Genomic DNA, 20559 nt, shown 5'->3' with positions numbered 1-20559 from the left:
ACAATCCCAGAATTGCACTGGAAGACAAGAAATTGTGAGTTTCGGAGAGGGGAGGGGAGAAGAGAAACCTGTCCTTTGGGAAAATTGAGCGGCTATATGAAAAACTCAGCCAGCCAGCACCTCAGAACTGACAGTGGATAAAGCCTAGACTATTTCAGATTTCAGAGGCTGCCAGAGAGAAGTGACTCCCTGCTCCTTCTATTCAAGAGCTTTTGTTTTACATGTTAAATGACAAGGGAGCTGCTGGGGAGAAGCCTTGGCTGGGTTGTCCTCTGCAAGGAGCGGAGGGAAGTGGGCACCCCTCTGAAGTGGCTGCCTTAATGTCATGTCATTACACCGTATTGCTGCACAGGTTAATATAATTGGGTGACTATGTGTGAGCAATGATCCGTGCCGTGTTACAGCTCTGAAACAAATGACATTTAACCAGCCGGTCTGTAAGGCTCCTTGTTATCTGCATGGTGAGCAATTGGAACAGAGACGCAGACCTCTCGACGAGCGACTGATGAATTAGTTGTTGGGTTTCCTCGACAGCCCGGATTTATAAGAGCACAATTCTAACATAATTTATTAGATCTATAAACAGACAGATCTGATGTTTTTACTGAGATTACATCTTGTCACCCTCAGATATGGTGTCACTGACAGCCCTGTTATAATTTAATTTCATTATTCTGATAAGGTGTTGTTTCTGGGGGCTGGCTTGCTTATTTATTTATTTATTTATTTTCCCCGGAAAAGGCATTTTCGTTTTTAGCTGGAAAGGAATCCAAAACTTTGGTGCTGACTGATGTAGCTGGTGGACACCCAAACAGCTTTTCCAGGCCTTGATTATGAGGTCTTATGGGCAGGAAAGAAGTTTGAGCAGGAATTCGTGTGTGGACCCCGGCAGGGGTGTGGTAGGAGAAGGCTGAGCAAGTATCAGAGTATCCGTAGGACAGAACTGGGCCTGCTTGAGGAGTCCATGAAGCCAGCGGTTGACTTTGTTCCCTAGCGTTTCTTGCCTTTGCAGGCTGCCAGCCCCTGTCCGTGCCCACCTATGAGCTCACCCTGAGTCTAGTCCCCACTTACCTAAGACTGAAGCTTTTGCTGTCTGGCCCACGGGTCACCCGCCGAGCTCTTCAAAGCCCACTCCCGTCCTGCCAGCCACACAAAAGGAAAGGGGTGCATGCCCACTCTCAAAGTCCCTCCTAGCTAAACGGTCACCGTGCTGAGTGGCCAATGTCTACCAGTAAAGAGACAGTGGTTATCCCAAGAGTTGCTAGGGAGGAAGGATCTGAGAGTTGTGTGTCCAGTCCAAACAGTGTAACATGGTGGGAAAAGTCTCCACTTAGCGGCAATCCGATCAGGGTTTACGTCCCTCTAGGTAGCTATGACCTCGGGCATTCCATTTCTCCTTTATGAGCCAGAGGAAACACAGGAGTAATGATACCTGCCTCCTAAATCTCAGTGAGAATAAAACCAGATAATGAACATAGAGAGGTATTTTCGAAGTTAAAGCACTGTGCACGTGAAGGATACCTTTATTAGCAATAACATGTCTAAGCTCTACTTTTTTTTCCATCTGGAAGGCATATATTTATTATTGTTATTATTTTATAATACTAATCTACACATAGCTTTCCATTTTACCAGGTGCTTACATATAATGTAATGTAATGTGAGCTCATTCTAACCCTCCTTATACTAGTGAGGGTGGGTGACTGCATTTTCCCCACTTTTTGGTTGAAGAAACTGGGGCTCACAGAGGCAGCCTGGAATCACTCACTGATTTGCAGGATTCCAACTCACAACTGATCAACCCCACGTCCATGACCTTGCACTTCTGATGAAATCAGGGCTTTCTCTGCTCTGAAAGCCAGCGCAGTCAGGATTCAAATGGAGCAGAGCATGGCTTTGAGGACAATCAGAATGAAAGTTTGTCACCAGCTCCCTGTTCTCTTGAGTTCAGCCACAGATTGCTCATTGAAGAGATGATCTGGGTCAATTCACCGAAAGCCTGGGGGTGGGGGCGCTTTAGGGTTTTAGGTCCGTTTACTTTCAGGGCCAGCTTCTAGCCCCAAAGCCAGAGGCAATTCTTGGAGTCTTTCATAAAGCCCTCCATGCCTCATGGGGAGAAAAGAAATTAATATCAGAAGTGGCAGCATCTGAGTGGCAGCTTCATAACAGGCTTGAACCTTGACCTCTCAGCTACAGCTGGGAACGGCTCAGTCAAGCACGTCATTGACTCCCAGGGTCCTGGAGTCTGAGATGTGCATGTGGGCTGGGAGGTCACCCAGTGCAGCCCCCTCATTTTACAGATGAGGAGGCTACATTCCAGAGAGAGCAAGGGGCTCACCCAAGGTCACACAGTGGGCCAGGGGGCAAAATCAGAGCTGGAACCAGGGCTCCCGGTTCAGGACTCTTTCCAACATGGGGTGTCCCATCAAGGGCACTCTATCATTTGATACTTTTCCGAGATCCAGTGAAACATAAGGTCCATCAAAACACCAACTACACAACGTGCACCTGCACATATCCATGAAGTCACTGCTGCACAGCAGTGGGAATCTTACACGGGAGGGAGGCGTCACCCTTTACCCCCTTAACCTTGAACCTCTTGCCTCACCCCACCATAGGTTACAGTCCAGTCTCCCTCTCCCATTTGCAGCCTGGTCCACTCTTAAGACCTCATGCTGGGACTGCTGATGTTCTGGATCACTTCTTCTCATTAAAAATTTCCAGATAATTCTGCCTCAGGCCACACTGATACATGTTTTCCAGGCTTACCTGATCCTCAGGACCCTCTGCTGGGAGCTGGAGCCCAGCTCTTTAATAGGAGCTGGATGGGGACAAAAGCAAAGCTCTCGAAATACAACTATTTCAGCTCAAATATTCCGTCCTCAGAGAAGCCTTCTCTGACCCTAGCTCCCTCCACCAAAGACCAGGTCTGTTTCTGGCATCCTTTGCCAAGTAGCTCTTAAGAGGTGTCCTCTGTGATTTCTTGATGAGCTCACCTCCCCTGCTAGACTGAGCTCTGGGGGCCAAGGCGGTGAGTGCTTTTGTTTCCAACTATATCGCCAGCGCTCAGCATGGTGCCTGTCACAGCTGGTGCTCAATAAATATCTACTCAATGAGGGAGGAATACAGATGCAGCACAACCTCACCCACCCCCAAAACAAAGCCTGGGAAGACAGGGGATTTGAGCTGCCCTTGGCAGGGTCCAAAGAGGATGTATCTCTGAGCAAAGGGCTAAGGTGGCTTTGCTGAGTGGGCTTCAGGGTGGCCTTGGCTAAGAATCAGAGCAAAGAGATAGCAGCCCCTCCCCACATCCCCTATCCCTCGGGATAAATATCTCCTGTTGCCTCAGCTGAAAAAGTGCCCTGTGTGGGACTGAGGCTGAAGATGGAGTGACCCGGGATAGAGGTGGTTACAGCAAGAAGTCCTGCCTGCTCCCCAAGGTTTCAGGGGCTCCTGCTTGGAGCTTGCCAGCCTGTCCAGGTAGAGAAGGTACAAGGCAGGAGAGGGTCTGGCTCTGTGGGTTAGCCAGGGACAAGCTCAGCCACCATAGAGAGCAGGAAGAAAGGCCACTGGATGCCCCAAGAGGCCCCTCTGGAGCCTGTCTTTGGGCCCAGAGGGAGAAACTACAAGCCTTAGGTCCTAGCACAGGAGCTGTGTCTAGATGCTGGTGACAGCAAATCAGCAGAAACTGCTCGGAGTAACCAAAACAGCATCTGCAGCCACTGCTCTTCAGAAACAGCTGGTCTGGGTCTCTGAGGACCCAATTTGAGTTACATTCTGGTCAAGAGAGGAAAAGATGGCTCATGCATCCAGAACCTGGTGGTCCTCAGCAATAAGGGCTACTGGGCAGATTTTGCTGGGGACAAGGCATAATGTCACTGAGAATGATTCTACAAGCCTGCCTCTAAGAGAGCACTGTCCAAAAAACATGGAATGTAAGTACCATATATCATTTCCAATTTCCTACTAGCCACATTTTTTTTAAGTGAAAAGAAACAGGTGGAATTAATTTTAATAATACAGAAGGTGCCAAAAAAACGTATGCACATTTTAAGAAAGGAAAACTGTATTAAAATTGTAATAATATATACTGATAACAGAAGATGAATACAAGTCACGTTTGACTTCTGCAATTACAAGAGGTGCTCAAAGCGGTTACCATCAGCGTCCAAACACTTTGATTATGGCGAACTACTGCTTGAGCAACGTTGACCAAAGTGTCTATTTGTACACATTTTTTTGACACCCCCCAATATATCCTATTTAACCCAAGAAATCCAAATTAATTATTGTTTCAACATGTAACCAATATAAAAAATATTATTGAACTATTTTACACTTTTTTTGACATGCAGCGGGTATTCTACACTTACAATGTATCTCTGTTCGGACTAGTCATATTTTTAGTGCTCAATAGCCACGTGTGGCTCGTGGCTACTCTATACGAGGCAGCACAGCTCTAGAAGGTCAAATGAACCTTCTGCTTGACAGTCCCATCTGGCAAGTGGGCATATCTCAAGGTTATCAAGTGTCTGAAGGCACCAAAGGTGAAATGCAGAGCTACAAATGCAGGTGCAGAAATAAGGAATTTCATGGCAGAGAATGCCCACAATTCCCTGAGCCAACAAAACCAGGCTTTGTGCATGGTTCCAGGAGAACATACTCTGTCTGGGGGCACCCTGGGGCTGCTGGCTCCTCCGTGGCTGCCCTCCGGAAATGCTCTGCTTTCAGCCTGGGAAATGGAGCTATTTGAAACTGATCCAAGTTTTCAGCTGCCTGGTCCCCACACCCCATCTGCCAAGCACCAGGAATGAGGCAGATGCTGAAAACACATCTGTCAGCCTTCCCTGATGATTTCTGGCACTTCCCCCAGCTTTTTGGAGCCTCTGCCCCCCCACCCTGGAAGAAACATGCTCTCCCTGGGTTCACCAGTTCCTGGCCCCCATTGATGGGCATCCTGGGGTGGCTGGTCAGTCTGCTCTGCTGCTTTGCCAATGGCCACCCCTCTGACCAGTCCCCCTCTGAATTGGCAATATCCCCAGACACACTGGACAACTCTCAGAAGAGCCCCCATGGCTCCAGTCCTGCAAATCCCAACGTGGAACAGGACCAGTGCCTGCATGGCCAGGGACCACATCTGTTTCTGCCCGTTTTCTCTCCTAAAATATGACTTGTTTTGAGGATGAGATGAGAATATGTAAATAAAGTTCCTGACAATCATCATTCATCCATTTCCGGGTAGAACAAGACAGAAAGCTTGCCGGGAAAGCAGAGGATCCGGTAGCCATGGCGAGAGCCAGGCTGTACTCTACCCGGATCAGGGTCCGTTACCCCTTCTCCTAGCCAATCACCATCATTGGAAGTTCCTAAATGATTTCAACATGATATACGTTACAGGGAAAAGTTGGTCAGAAGGGTTGAGCATGTCTGAGTGTATAGTAGATGCCTACAAAATCTCTAAGGATTAGATCATTTTAGGGTGTCTGAGTCTCCTCTGCCATGCCAGCCCCCAAAGCAGAGCTAGACTGATGTAGGTGCTCAGCAAATGTGCTTAATCAAACAGGTGAAGGAAAGGGGGAAAGGGGAGGGAAGAAGGAAGATGTCAAGAAAATCTGCTCCCTGCCAAGATTGGGCAACAAGGACACAGAACCTTTTTTTGGGGGGGCTGCAGAGTAGTTGTCCGCTGCTGCCCGAGCCCGGGATCTGTACATCTGATCTGCCTTCTCCTGGCGGCAACCGGTGGCCTGGCACACCGGTCTGGGCACCCTGGCTGGAGCTAAAAAATCTTTTGCCAGCTCTCCGTTTTTCCTCTTGAACCATCAAGGAGTCTAAACATCAGCTAAACGCAGCCGGACACCATATGTGGAAATATTCATTCTGATATCAATGTTTCCCTTACAAAAGCACGTTGTTTTATGTGTGGGCAGAAGAACTCATTGTAAACTGTTAAATATGATGTAAATGCTAATTTCCCTGCCTCGCCTTGTAAAGGAACTCCCTGGGAAATGTGCCTTGTGGAAGGCCATAAAAGAAAATGGTCAAAATAAATAGAGAGAAATGCGGGTAGCAGCATACGGTATCTGTTTTGCCAACACGCAGCCGTGTGTCCCCTCTCCACACTCTGGCCCCAATGAGAGAGAAGATTTGCATAACTGCAGTGACAGATGCCACTACTTCCCAGCGGCCACCCGGCCTTGACAACTTTTGGGAAACAGTCTGCCAGGATTTGCTTCAAACAAAAACAATTTTTTAAAAAATCACCAAACAATTCTCCCTTTTGCAATTCTTAATACAATTACTTTTTTTTTTTTTTTTTTTTTTTTTTTTAGTGCTTTGGACTTTAGTCCTGAAAAAAAAGAGCCACAGATGAAATGAAATGGTGGAGGTGTGCTCTAAAAATGATCCTAGGATTTAGGTTGCCCACCCAGGCTTGCAATTAACAACAACCTTCTCTAAAAACCTCCAATGCATTTTGGACGCATTCGAAAGACAGAACTTGGTGTAATGCATGGCAGGTATCTAGCAAGCACAAGTTCTTTGTCCATCAGCAGTAACCTTGCCTGTCCTGGCACTTCGTTAACCAAACCCAGCTCTGGGTTTCAACCACAAGTCAGATTCCATCACACACAAAAGAATTAGAATTCTGAGGTCACGTGGCTATTTGTGGAATGAATATTAGTACATTCTTTGCAAATGCATGATGTATGAACGGTATATATTTCTTTGATAAATTGTTTTTAAATATTTCCTCCTTTTTATTAATTGAAGAGGAGCCTCATGTATCAATGCCATTTTTTCCTGTTTTTCACATAAATTATTTTCTTGCAATGTTCGTTTGTATTATTATTGCCGATATTAAGGCAAAGACTTTTTTCTGCCTTGTAAACAAGATTTTGCTTACAGCTAAATGAAAAGAAGTGAAGTTAATCACATTGAAATAATAGGTTTAAAAAGGTAATTCAGTGGTATTGGAATGAAGTTTAATCTTGGGCAATAGAAGCCGTGCTGAGAGAAATAGCAGAAAAGCTTGTTCTATAATTAAATGGTATTTATCACTGGCAGGTCAGCTCTACTGGGTGAAAGGCTCCAGGACTCCACAGGGAAGGAGAAGGTAACTCAGGCCGACAAAAAGGGCCCAGAGCAGAGCCTGGAGATGCAAGAGTGGGCTGAGAGGAAGAGCTGGGTGCAGGTGGCGCCTCCTGGGAGCAGGCTGCCTGGTCTTGCATAGGTGTGTCTCAGCTCAAAGAGATGGATGAGTCTGGCAAAAATGCCAAGACCTTCCTCCACATTCCCCCAGAAAGGACCCAACTCACAGCCTCCCTGGTCAGCATTAAATACATGAGCCAGGAATTCAGACAGACCTGGGACCAAATCGCTATCTTTATCTACAACGTGAGACTAATGATGCAGTTACCTCCTGGAGTTGTCACCTCTAGTAACCTGGATGTAATGGGCCATGTACCATGCCTGGCACTGGAGCAATAATCAGTACTAATTAGAACCACACTGGTGAGCATTCAGACCTCAGGCTAAGCTAGTGCAGGTTGAGAATCTCCTGCGTGATGAGGAGAGGGCTGAGCTTCTGGAACAGATGGTTCTCAGGCAGCCTTCTGCAAATGTGGGCAAACCCATCTCTGAAGCATCAACCCTGGTGTAAGCTGAGAGCATCCAGCATGCAGCAGAGAAAGCTGAGGGGTGATTTCAAGATGGTTCTCAAACAACTCTCGGAAAACATGGTCAAACCCACGACCAAAGCAAGTCACTAGGTTGGACCTGACCCCTAATTTCTCTTTCCAGAATTCTGATGTCCTCCTGAGGCTGGAGGATCAGAGCCCCAGAGGGCCTGGCTGGGCTAAGATCAGGCCGTCCATGACTTTAGCCTGGATTCGAATCCTGGTTCTGCCACTTGCCAAGGTGAGACCTTGGACAAGTGAGCATCCAAAAATGGGAGGAAGCGACAGTGGCTGGCGGTGCCGAGGATGAAATTAGACAGTTCAGGGAGAGTCCTCAATTTTCCAGAGGCCAATCCCATAGCTTCCCATCCCACAGCTCCTTGCTAGTTGGTGGTGGCTCTTTCCTCCAGGCCTCTGGGCCTTTGACTCAAACACGAGCTCATCAATAAAATTCTCACACCACTGCCTTGCACCATGACAAAAAGATCTGGCTGAGCATGGTCTGGTTTGAGGAAGGACCCTCCCGTTTTTAACTCTGGTCTGTCTGTTTGTCAGGACATTTGCCAGCAGGAAATTCGAGCATTCCTGAAGCCCCTCTCTGAATTCCATTGCAGCAGAGCCTGTTTGATGTTTGTAGAACGTTGGGGCTCACATGCCGTTAGAAGATGCCTTAAAATCAGCCTAGTGCTCAACTGGCCCGCGTGCAAAAACATACCAGGACATCGTTCCACATCGGGGCAGCTGCACCTTGGCACTGCGCCAGCCTTCCATCACACGAGAAGCTCGAATTCAGACCCTTTATGAGCTCTCCTCTCTTTATTAGTGTTCCGGAGCAAAGTGTCTGCGGCTACAGTTATTGAATTTTCACTAAAACCTAAATACAGGCACGGCCCTTTTGTACTTTCATGTTCAAAAAGGTACAGACTTCCAACTGCCATCTCCTGCCTCTGCCCATATCTTTCCTCATTACAGGCTGTGGTCCAAAACCAATATGAATTAAATAAATGCCCCACGGACAGCTGCACTTGGGGAAATTGTCTCATTTCAGTACAGATGTGGGCTATCTCCAAACAGCACTGACATCTTGTATTTTATTTTATATTTATTAAAAAAAAGAAATTAAAATCTGAATAGTATCCAGGAAGGAAGTGTTTGCACGGGTGAATGTTTGATTTCACTTTTCTCCCAGCATGCCCTCTTCTTTTATCCCATAATGGCTCTTCTCAGTTAATCTGTCTTGAAAACCCGCAGGTAGAGATGTTTATTGATACAAGCCCTACATGCAACTCGGTGTATAGACACCATTGAAAATGTATAAATAGTAAATTTCACTTGATGTCTACTTATTAATGCAATTCCACTCTCAACATTTCAACAGAAAGCGGTTTTGCCAGATGGGGGATAAGTCTTACGTTATGGATATATATGGAAGAAAGCATTTGGTTTCCATTCTAAATGACTGCTACAGGCTGTCCCAATCACAGCATTTTTCAGGGCAAATCACCAAATTCAACATCAATTGTTTTGCTTTTTAGCAGAGTTTGGGGGGGTAAAAAAGTTGTGTTTTCTTTGAAAAGATCATTGAGGTTTCACAGGAACATTTCAGCCTTCCATTTCATATACAAACACAACACATTACTTTTGTAATTTTACAAAAGCAACTTTAACCATGGTTCACACTGAAACATCCTGTGCCCTGAAACCACAAATCCAACTTCCCAGCAGCTGCTAAGTTTGAATCCCTAACCTAATGCCCACAGACATTTGTTCCCTGGGACCCACCCAGGATTCAATGTTGGTGGACAGAAAAGCAGAGCAGAGCAACTTACATTTCCTTTATGCAGATGGTGATGTGCACTCTATAGGCCTTTATGGTCCGTCTATGGAACTGGAATAGGAAATCAATGGCTAAGTCCAGACTAGGGCGCTGAATTCTTCCAAGTAATCGTTTTTTCCTTCCTCCCGTCCCCAGCCCCTCCTCTGTTAAAAACTTAACATTGCCTTGCTCATTTAGAGCATAATTGAGACTCCACTTTTATTTCATCATCCTTCCCCTTTCATTGATCATTGCTAATTTTCTGGCTCAGTGCCATCCAGGGAATGGGTTTACCTAACCCCAGCAGACGTGCCACTGTAATCATTGGGATAAAAATGGGTTTGTGCTTTCTCTCACGAACCATCAGTGGTGTGAGAAGCCGACCAAAGATGCAGGGGTGCCCGCTGTGCTAGCTCACCCAGATTTAAGAAAACATACATCCCACCCCTGGAGTCTGCCTGGCACCTCCGAGAATGGACCTAAGCATCCTCCCCCATAAAGACAAAAACACCAGCACAGTAAAGGAACTGATCCCTTCCCCCCCCCCCCCACAAGTGCAAAAAGTGTTGGTGGCCAAATGCAGCTATACCTCTAAGTATCCAGATGTGAAAACAATGCATCTGTCTGCAGTTTCTCTCTTCAAACTGAATCACTGATTCTTCATTCATGCCTGAGAATATGTGCCAAGGAGAGATTTAGAACCAGAATCCCATCTTCAACCAGGTTTACCAGGCTGGGGACAGGGAATATTTATAAGGTGTGTATGGCGAAGCCTTAAATTTAGGCAAGTGTAAACCCAGAAAGAGGAAGGTAGCTGGACAGAAAAATTTGGAGGAAAACACTTCCCAATACAGTATCCCAACATGACACTCTGCCATCCCAGGAGGGGTAAAAAAATGGTGAGAAATGTGATAGAACTGTCAAAATTATGTGAAATCAGCTTCATAGATTGTGAACCACAAATCACACTTCTGTTTATTCTATAACAGGGTAGAAATTACAACATTTTCATCAAGATATGAAACAGGTAGTGGTATCACAGGAAAAGACCTATCAAATGAGACGTTCAAGTTACCTGCACACCCCTACCCACCATTTGTTTCATCATATACCCATGGCAATGGAAGCCTGTTTAATAATCCAAATTCCAAATTTAATAATCCAAATCTAGCAAAGAACTTGAAGACTTGAAAGCAACACTGTGCTGGAGTCAACTTGTACCAGCTCACAAGAGCCAAATGTTAAATTTTCAGGACATTTGCGAGTTGGTTAACATTACGTTGGTAACTTGAAAATGGACATCATAAGAACGTTTACACCATGGAAATGGGCCAAGGCTGTAATCAGGGCCATATTTTTCCCCCCAGAGAGAATGTTGTTATCCATTTACTAACACCATTGGATGGAGGACTCTTCCTCTGAAGAGGATCAGTCAGCATGATGACTAGATTGAGCTCAATCAAAATCTCTTTCAATGCACCAAACCATTTAAGCCCCGATTTTATACCTGGCACCAGCAAGTATCTAGCATTCTCAGAAGTACCCAAGGCAGGGAAAGAGGACGGGGAAGAATGTATCTTCCAAATCCACACCCTAATTTAGCAGTCCACCTTGGCTTTGAGCAATCAGAGTAGATTTCCAGTTCAGTTCCCCTTTCATCAAAGGGCTCCACTGCCAAAACGCTTAGCTCTATGCTTGGACAGCTTCTTTGGGTATCTGTCCGTTTCATTTTTCAGAGAGGAGTGACTTATGCAAGGTTACACAGTGAGTCCAAGGCTATAGGGAAAGACCTGGGTCCTGGACCCAGCTTGCTATGGACTCACTGTGTGACCTTAGAAAAGTCCATTTCCTGGGTATGGTGAAGGGGCTGGACTTGGTCATCTGTCTCTAAGGGCACTGCTGGCTCTGACATTCTGACATTCTGACATTCAACACAGAGTCCTTGGTCTAACTGGACTCTTGAGGGAGTATGGAGAATGTAGGAAACTAAAAGACGAGAGATGGGCAAATGTATAACCAAAGACATGGAAATAGAATCATTAATCCTGCACCCCTCCTAAGTCTGAAGATCTGCTTTTTTTTCATGATCCATGAGCCCTAGAGAAAGGAACACCAGGAATCCACATGAATTCTGTAGGAAGAGCCCAGCCAGACCGTGAGTTGGGGCATCTGAGTTACACAGATCAGGATTCAAATCTCAGCTCCTCGAACTACATGACAATTAGAAATTTATTTAACCTTCCTGACCTTTGTTTCCAAATCTGTAAACTGGCTCATAAAAACTGACTCTACAAGATTTTTGCAAGAATTAAATGGGAAAAACCATGTAAAGCACTTAGCATCATGCCAGCCCAGGCTAAGCACTTAATAAATAGCAGCTGTTAATATTATTATTTTCTCAGATGGTGGAGCTAAATTGAGAGACCAGGGGAATGAAACAGACTTGGAATTTGCAGTCCCTGCATTGACCTAAGTTGAGTCCACATCCAGGGTTGAGTTGGACTTGGGTTTCCTGAGTAGACTAGGCTCATAATGCAAATTTTGGGGTAGACCAGCCAAGAGGTGATCTGTACAAGTCCATTTGGATTGGAATCAGTTAAGTCTTTTTGGTTTGAAATGAAAGGAGCAAAAACATACACTAGAGAGGCCGTGATGGGCTGTTCAGGTACCGGATCTAGACCAGGAAGTCATGCCCAAGTCCTCTAAGGAGAAGCTTCAGGAAGCAGCTGGTGAGGCTGAACTCAAAAGGGACTTGCTGAGACCTAGGGCACCAGCAGCCCTACTGTGGGACCCATGTGACAAAGTGTGACCCCAAGAAGGAAAGGTTAGACTTCTCCCTTTCTCAGTGGGGATGCCAAGGAATGGTGGCAATATCTGGGTAGTGCGCACTGGATATGGGCATTTGCATCCTTGCAGGGAGTACGAGCAGAGGTGATATGCCCTACCGTGGTTCGTGGGCAGCAAGTATCAGCAAGGAAGGAGGAGCAGAAGGGAAAGAAGTTAGCAAACCCTGTTACGTGGGGAATTGAGACCTATTCCTAACCATAAAGGGACCACCTTCCCCCCAAAATTTGGGAGGACTTTTCAGAGGACCACTGACGTGGGGCCAGAGCCAGTAAAACATGGGTGAGTTTTGTTAATGAGATCCCAGAGTTCACTTCAACCTGGGGTGACATAGATAAATGTGGCTTCCACATCTCATGTCTGGAATGAAGCAAGCATCCCTTCGACAAATGCTTTTGAGCTGCCCTGGTGGACAAGAGGGAAAATACGAGCTGGTGTTAGTGGTGGAGGCACGGCTGACTGAATGTACTTAAAACGAGACTCTCTCCCTGGTTGCATAATTAGAATCACCCAGAGAACTTCAGTAACCACACTGATGCCCTGCTTCTGCGCTTGACGATTTGTGGTTAATGAATCTGGGATCAGGCCTGAGCCTCGGGTAGGTTAGACTATCATCCCAGATGATGCTCTTAAGCAGCCAGGGTGGAGAACCAGTGGCCTAAAAGGAAGTCCCCAGCAGAGGTGGTAGGCCTCCATCCTCAATTCTTTCCTGGTCAATATGATGTCAGTGGCTTCGATGAGCCTGCCAAGGTTTGAGGTTCGTATCTTAGATGACCTGAAGTCAGAAGAGATCACCAGTAGGCTGGCTAATGGCATCCAGCACCAACCAGATCTCAACATCCTATTTTTCAAAGTAATGTGTTCCCCACACTGGACCTGTTTGAGTAGAGAGTCGATACGCAGTCTTTACACAGCTCCTGTCTACAAAGCACTGATCACAACTTATCTTCACCACAACAGATGTACACACATGTACAAATAAGGTTCAGAGAAGGCAAATGGCTCACCTCAAGTCACCTAAATACGTAGCATCCCAAAAGGCCAGCCCTTCAAGAAGTACGATGTCTTTACCCAAATCCTGCGATTCCTAGGTCAGTTCTTCTGCCTACACAGCCCCATGGCTGCCTCTCCTGTGTCATAAGATGCTCTAGAGAAGATACCTTCCTGGAAAATGGGACCTTGAAGGATGCTTCCCGTGCAGAATGCCTGTGCTGCTGCTTAGGCTGAAGCTGCCCCAGGAGCCCACCCTCCCCAGGGCCTGACTCCCACCGAGGCACGCCCACTTCCTGAGGCCTTCTCTCAGGAAGGAAATCCCAGTCATCATAAAAGCAAAATAAGGAAATAAAATCTTAATAGGATTTCATAGATGATATAAAATCTCTACAACTCTGGGTGACAGACACTAAAAAAGATCATTTAGTGAGAAAAAGCTTTTGAAGACTTCCTGTGGAATTGGTTGTCTCAAGAAGCTAGGAGAGTGGTCATATATAAGGCTGTCAGATCTCTTAGTGGGAGGCAGTGCCAGCAGGGCCTGGGCTGAATGGGGTGAGGGATCTGGGGAAAGTCACTTGGAAGCTCATAGAGTTAGTGGAGAACCCCCACAGCATATAGTCTTGTCTGCCTGACAACCTTCTCCACATTCTTCAAGCCTTGGCTCAGCGGCTGCCTCTTCTGGAAGCCTTCCTTGAACCCCAACAGACTTAGGCCCTTCATGTCTTTCCCAGCACTCCTGGGAAAGGAGTATTTCTCAGAAAATGTGTCCAAGGAACATCAGCACTGATATCGACTGTGGACATCTTGTTAGAAACGGACTCCTGAGACCGACCGCTAGACCTGCCTTTGGAGAATCTCAGGGGACGGAGCCCTGGTATCTGTATCTTTAAGAAGCCCCATAGGTGGAGGTGTCATTTCATCTGAGACCTGATGGCAAGAAGGAGCCTGTCATGTGAAGGTCTGGGAGCAGTGTGTTCCAGACAGAGAGTGGGGGCACCACTCGCTCTGCCCTGGCCATGCAAAGTTTGAGGTGTCCATCAGACATCCAAAGAGAGATGTGAAGTCAAGAAGAGTTGGATATATATGGCTTTGGGGCTCAGTGCATCAGTCTGGACTGGAGTTGTAAATGAATGAACCAACATTTGACCTTAGTGTGGCCTGCCTTTGCTCAGGCGGTTCCCTTTGCCACCTCTTCACTGGCCACTGAGAACTTCAAGGTCACGCCCAAATTTCACCTCCAGGCAGAGTGAGTTGTTCTCACCTCTGTTCTCCCAGAGGTCACTGTAAATATTTCACACCTTACAAAATAATCTACCTCTCCCACTAGCCTGCAAAATCTTGGAGAATCGTGGTACTCCAGCACCTCACTGAATGCTTGGCACATGGGAGCTGCTGTATATCAGCTTTCTTCCTTCAAGGCCTTGGGTTGGCTACCTTTAAACGCAACAGTCCATTTAAACTAAACAGCACAGCGGGTATGACTTCATTCCATTTTCAAGTTGATGAAACTGAGGCCCCGAGTGGGTCCTGCCCAAAGTTTCTGCAGGGGAAGAGCCTGCATCTGCCTGATTTCGCCACCCGGGCTCTGTGTGCCCCATCCCTGCCTCCCCGTCCCCTCCCTCCTCCCACTCCCTCACAGCCCTCCTCCTCCCTGGCAGGGCTCCCACGCTGCCTGCGCTTCCACACAGGATGTGCTTCCTGAAGTTCCTGGTCCAGATGGCCCGCGGAAGCTGCTCCTCATAAATCACCAGGCCTCACAGAGCTGTGCTCAGCCACTTTCTCCTCTCAATCTCCCCAGGTCCCGGTGCGTGGGCCCCATGTGCCCAGTCAGCAGAACCGGCTCCTCCAGCCTGGGGAGCACGTCTGTGGCCCCCCTCCCCACCAAGGCCAGGAGCTGATGAGGGGACTCACAGAGAGAGCCTCTTTGTTAGGGACTTGGAGGTGAGTCAACGGGATAGGCAGGGGACAGAAAGGGCAGTGCTTGCAGCTTTGCCGCTGGGGAAGGTGCAGGTACAGAGGGCTATCTAATCCACCTGCCAACCAGGCCCTATCACCACTGGATACTCAGATCTCTTTTTTCCCTAAGCAAGAGGGCACCATGACACAGGGCAAATGCATGCCTGACACCATAGAGTCCTCCCAAAATGACCAAATACAGATCAGCAGCGTCAGCGACAACCCACCCAAAGACCAACACACTTTGGACAAGTCACTTCCCTTCCATGAACTTGAATTTTCTTATTTTTTTTTAAATCACAGGTGATATTAATAATAATACCTGCTTCACAGCATCGCTAAGTGGTCAATAGGTACTATTTCAAAAAGGCATGTGGTGATTCCTCAATACATCATGGGAATATAAATGTAAGGCACCTCAGGGTATTGTACCATTTAAAAATGGGACAGAAGTGGGAACAACAGGCACCTGGCTTGACTAAGGTTTTCACAAACCCTCCTCCTCCATTTCCAATTCACTGCCACCTTCACATCATTTCACACCATCTCCTTCATGTCCCTGGAGCACAGATTGACCTAATGTATCACTCCTGTACCTAAAACCCATCAGTGGGCAGCAAATTTGGAGGATGTGGCAAGGCTGGCAAGCTGCCCACCAAAGTCGCATGCTCCCATTCCACCACGTGGAGCTGCTGGACCATGGTTGCCTAGCTAGGATGACATTTTCCAGTTCCTCTTACACTGAAATGGGACCATGTGACTATGGAAGGGATGCACATCTCCCCTCCAGGCAGAGGTGTTGAAGAAGCAGGTGCCTCCCCTCCACCTTCTCTTTTCCTATCTGCTAGCTGGAAGAAAAGATGAGGACACAAGTTGATGGTGAGTCACAGAATGGAAGGTGCTTCGATCCATGAATGACTCTGTGGAACAGAGCCTAGCACTGCCTATCAAGAACTCACACTCGGGACTTGAGGGAAAATTATTGTAAGCCAACAATATTTTAGAACTTATCTGTTATAGCAACTAGTATTACCCTAACGAATACAAGGAGGTGAAAAGACTCAAAATAGCATGAAACAGATCAATAATAATGGCTACAGTGTAACAATATTTCATAGAACCTACAAAGGCACATACCACCCTCTGGCTGTTTAATGGGACACTTGTCAGTACCACATGTCACTTTGAATAGACTTAGTGCCCTGACCGTGCTTTCTTATCTACTTCTGAAGCAACATTCTTGACTATTCTACTAAATATGCCCTTTTGCATCTTGTCACATGACCCATCCACCCACCAGTAGCATCAGCCCCTGATTTCCATCTGAGCAACCACCCTACCCCCCTTCTCAGTCTATGGGTTCTGACAAAGGTGGCATATGACCTAGGTTTGGCCAAAGTGCTACATCTAGTGGTGGCAGTGATTGCTCTAGGAGTGGGCACATGACCTGCATGAGTTGAACCATCAATCAAGGTAAATATCAAGAATTTGTCTGGGTATGCTGGGACAAATACAGTTACTCTTTTTGGCTAGATTCAACCCTAGAAAAAGGCTGGTCACCATCTTGCAAGAAGAGAGCCTAAGGGAGGATGTTGCCAACATGGCAGAAGATAGGGAAAAAGAAAGAGCACAAACAGGTCTTGATTATATCAGACCACGGTCTTTTTACTTATGTAAATTTATCAATTCCCTTTTTCCTAACTCCAACTTGCAATGGATTTTATGACTCTTACAACCAAAACGGGACTCAGATGGGCCACCACTTGAAGCTCACCTCTGAAGGACTGGAAGCTCCCCAGCGGGAGAAACTCTGACCTGAAGGACACAATTTGGCCTCACAGTCCTGCCCACCCAACTCCCTTTCCGGCACCTTCTAACTCTCCACTCCATTCTTCTATCCCCCAGTCTCCACACCAGCAGAGTCAATTTCCCAGAGAGCGGTGGGCCTCCTGATACCCCCTCATCTCTGATATGTCTGTTTCCTGCCCTGTACCCACGATCTTTTCCTAACTACCCTTAATCATCTTTTCAGCCTCCCTCAAATCTCACCTCCTCTATGAACTCTTCCCTGAACAACTCGTTTTTCATTAATCAAATTCTCTTTCTCCCTTTTTCTTTTGTTCAAATTTGTGTTAGTTCTCTACCAAAATAAACCTGGCCTTTAAAAAAAAAAAAATGCCCAAAGAGACATTGGCCCAGTTTCAGCATGAGGTCTCACTGAAACCACTTCAGGAAGGATGACACCACCACAGACTTCCTGGGAAACAGAGATTTACATCCATCTCAGAAGACCAGAGGAGTGAAGAAAACGGACATTACAAACTCTTTCCCAAGGTCTGGGCCTGAGAAACACTCAAGAGAGGCTAATCGCTGAAAAATATAATAATAACACCCACAGAGAGGAAACTTTTTCTTCAGGAGGATGACTGACTCAGGCCCTCTACCCATGTCTCCTTCTGTTCTCCAACGTACACCTGCCTCTCCAACTGCATCACCCACTTACTGTTCCTCGAGCAACCAGGCATGGTCCTACCTCAAGACCTGTAGTGGCTCTTTATTGCTGTGTAACAAATCAACCCAATTTGCAGCCATTTAAAACAGTAATTTCTTTTTTTTACTCTCACAGAGTTCCTGTGGATCAGGAATCTGGGAGCAGCTTAGCTAGGTGGTTCTGCCTCAGCGTCTCTTATGAGATGGTAGTCAAGGTGCCAGCGGGGCCATAGTCCTCTAAGGTCTGGAGGATCTACGTCCAATGACTTACTTATAGCTCGTCAAGTTAGTTGTGGCTGCCAGCAGGGGACTTCAGTTCCTCCCCAGGTTGACCTCGCTGCAGGGCTGCTTGAGTGTCCTTAAAACATGGTGGCTGGCTTTCTGTTAGACAAGTGAGCTAAGGAAGGTCAAGGCCAAAACCGCAATCTCTTTCATGACCCAACCATGGAAGTAGTATTTCTTCAAACTCTTACTAGTCACAAGGTCAGCCCTATTCGATGTGGGAGAGGACCACACACAGGTGTGAATACAGGGGTTACTGGGGGCTGTCTTGGAGGCTGGTACCACGGAGACTTTGCACCTATCATCTTCTCTAACTGGTACATTTTTTCCCCCAGATGCCCCCATGGCCTGTGGCTTGCTCTTTTTCCTCCTTCAAATCTTTGTTCAAATGTCACTTTTTCAAAAAAGACCAGAGTTTTAAAAACTGTAACTCTCCCTCCTGCCGCCGAGCATTCTCTAATTTCCTTTCCTGATTTATTGTTCTTCATAGCACTTATCATGTAGTAATATATACACGTTGTTTTTCGAGTTAATTTTAGATTTACAGAAAAGTAGCAAAGATAGTACAGAGAGTTCTCATATATTGAACCCAGTTTCTCTCAATGTTATTCTGGTTGGTTTCTTGTGTTGAGGACTTTTTTCTCTCTCTTCTCTCATTAGAATGTAAGCTCCGTGAGAGCAGGGACTTCTGTCTGTTGTGTTCACTGATGTATCTCTAGTACTCAAAACATTGTCACTCACAGTAAACACCCAATAAATATTTGTCAGATGAGTGAAAGGACTATTCTTACTGCTCAAAGAAAAGCCAACCCTGGACTTTCGACCTTGACGTTCTTAACAGAACCATAGAAGATATTTAACACTGGCTCATCCATGGGACTTAGAGCATGTAAAACTCAGCTGGGAAAGGCTATGGGTGAGAAAGTGAAAACTTTACTTTATAAAATGATAAAGTAAAACAATAAACCTCATTTGTTCATTTATTTTCCCTCTGCTCTTTTTGGTATGGTTTGCTTTATTGTCGATAAAGTGAATTAGCTTTGCCTCTGTGTCAATAACCTAACTCCATTTATCCACAAAGTTGGTGCCAGTGTCTCCCAGAAAGAAGCTTAATGGGACTAAGAAGGCTCCACAAGGAGGGAGAATGACTTCTGAAGAGTCCACGAGAATCATGCACCCTGAGTGTCTCTAGCGGAGTCAGCCCAGCTCCCTGCCAACCCTTCCTTTATAGGGCTTCCCATCTGGAAGGCTCCTCCCCTATCTCTTTATTCACTCAGACAATGATCCCAACAAAACCAGCACAGAATGCACACCTTGCTCCCTTCTCGGAGTGTACCTCCAACTGTATGAGCAAGCCTCCATGAATTTTCACTGATGGACTAATGTCCACCCCTGGGCTCTGAGCCCCGCCAGGCCCTGCAAGGCCCATTCCCAGATCCTCAACAGCTCCTAACTCACCCGACGCTGGGGCAATGGGTGGGGTTGGGGGCAGTGAGTGCTTATTGACCACCTGCGATGAGCCCAGCACTGTGCTAGGCACACTTTAGACACTTCATTTCACTTCAACGCAGCATCACAGTTAGAAACAAGGGCAGAGGTGGTCCTGAGTGAGGCTTCCAGAGTCTGAAAATAATAGTTCCTACCCTGATGACTAAAGACCAAATGGGGTGATGCAAAGGGCTTGCATTATGCCTTGCACTTAGAAGACATTCCATCGTGCTGGTATTAAACAAGGACATTTTACAGATAGGAAAGTGGAGTCCAGCGAGGTAGAGGTCACACAGCTGATACGATGGAGTTGGGTTTAGGTCTCCCTGGCACTAAGTCCTCGAAATATCCACTATACTAGTGTCCCTCGAAAAATGGTCCCTAGACACCTGCATGTGAATCATCTGGGGAGCTGGTTTAAGAAGCAGAACCCCAGATTCCGTCCCCGACCTCCAGAACTGGAACCTCTGGATAAGGCCCAGGCGCACCTTCGACCCGCTCCCCTTGTGACCCCAAGTTCATGAGGTCAGCCTGTCTTTCCTGCTCCTCCAAGGACTTTTTCTTGTCTTATTTTCTTCATAGAAATGAGATCACACTATACAATTTATTCTCGAATTGTTCATTTCCTACTTAATCTGTTGTGGAGTGTTCACCTGTCTAGAAGACATGGTCTGACTCCCTCATATGTAACGGCTGCATGGGGTTCTGGGAACAGATGTACAAAGACTTATTCAACAAGATCTTTTTTGACGGGCATGCAGATGATTCTGCATGATTTACACTTGCAGGTTCTCGAGGTAACGGAAGCTCCCACACCCCCACACCAGCCACATGGGGTCCGCGCATGCCAGCCTAGCCCCCGACTCCTTCTCTTCTCACATGGATAGTACGGGGCACAAAAGCTAAGGGAAGAAATAGGTGTCTGAGGAGCAAAGAGAGGTCAGCAGTGTGATGTGGCTGAGATGTCTAGTAAGATAAATATTGGCCAATGTCTGTCGGGTTTAGTGACCCAGAGTC

The 20559-nt window shown here is 46.6% G+C and overlaps 1 long non-coding RNA gene across 3 annotated transcripts in view; it reads left to right on the top strand.

The window, feature by feature from the left end:
- Nucleotides 1-20559, top strand: part of LOC109456658 (uncharacterized) — a 70084-nt gene that overhangs the window by 18268 nt on the left and 31257 nt on the right. The window contains exon 2 of one of the 3 annotated variants that reach the window (XR_016018171.1): nucleotides 15125-19037. The exons of 1 other annotated variant lie outside the window; for it this stretch is intronic. This is a non-coding gene — a long non-coding RNA (uncharacterized LOC109456658). Of the gene's footprint in view, nucleotides 1-7062; nucleotides 19038-20559 lie in introns of those variants that run through there. One more of the 3 variants, XR_016018170.1, reaches the window with a different exon arrangement.

Source organism: Rhinolophus sinicus, chromosome 13, assembly GCF_057876585.1.
Source record: "Rhinolophus sinicus isolate RSI-liver-muscle chromosome 13, RSI-T2T, whole genome shotgun sequence".
In the NCBI taxonomy this organism is placed as follows: Eukaryota; Metazoa; Chordata; class Mammalia; order Chiroptera; family Rhinolophidae; genus Rhinolophus; species Rhinolophus sinicus.
The sequence above is the reverse complement of the archived record's forward strand: the minus strand, read 5'-3'. Positions and strand labels throughout refer to the sequence as shown.